This window comes from Nannospalax galili, unplaced genomic scaffold (assembly GCF_000622305.1).
Source record: "Nannospalax galili isolate Female #2095 unplaced genomic scaffold, S.galili_v1.0 scaffold17, whole genome shotgun sequence".
Classification (NCBI taxonomy): domain Eukaryota; kingdom Metazoa; phylum Chordata; class Mammalia; order Rodentia; family Spalacidae; genus Nannospalax; species Nannospalax galili.
This window is the reverse complement of record NW_008342276.1, coordinates 6,164,489-6,165,445: the sequence shown is the minus strand read 5'-3', so window position 1 is coordinate 6,165,445 and position 957 is coordinate 6,164,489.

Genomic DNA, 957 nt, shown 5'->3' with positions numbered 1-957 from the left:
TCAAGTTTGTGTCCTCAAATGTCCTTCAGTGTGCATTCATCCACTAGAGCCTGGTTAATCTAGCATGACCACCTTAAAGAAAACTGATTCTCCCTCTCTTAGCAGTTTTCGATTCTCAACAGTTCCCCAGCCAGAGTTGGGGCTTCTTATCCATTTTCCTGATTCTATGATGGGATTTTTGTCTGGCTTGACTTGTGCATGCTGCATGTGAGTTCATATGAATAACTTCTCTGCTGTCTGGAAAATGCTGTTTCCTTGTGGTCGTCCACCACCTCTGGCTCTTACAGTGCTTCCACCTCCTCTTCCTCAATGATCCCTGAGCCTTGGGAGGCAGAAGTCCTATTCAGGGGACAGCACCAGGAAGTCCATTATTCTCTCATTTTTGTTTTTCTGTCAAACTTCAGGTTCATCAAACGTATTTCTTTGTAAATATCTCATCCTCGTCACCCCCTCTGTTTCTAATCTCCTAATACCAAAATTCCAATCCCAACACATAGTAAACACTCAAGAAATGATTGTGGAAGGAGGATGATAGGGAAACAGGATGCACTAAAGAGGAAAGGTGGAGAACAGGAAGAAAAAAGGAGGCTTGTAAAGCAAGTATGGAAATCTGTGTCTTGCCCTCACTGGTAATGAAAAGGAGAAACAATTTTTTAAATGTTGTTTATTATTTTTGTTTTATTTTATGTGTACTAGTTTATTACCTCCATACATGTAAGTGCACGCATGTTGTGCAATGCCCACATAGATCAGAAGAAGGTGTTGAATTCCCCTGGAATTGGAATTACAGATGGTTTTTAGATGCCATGTGGGTTCTGGGAAACAAACCCAGGTCCTCTGAAAGAGCAGCCATTGCTCTTAACCACTGAGCCATCTCCCCAGCCCCCAAGGAGAAACAATTTTGTGGTAGTTGGACATGATTTCAATGTCCACTCTGAACTTGGGAAACTCTGTCAA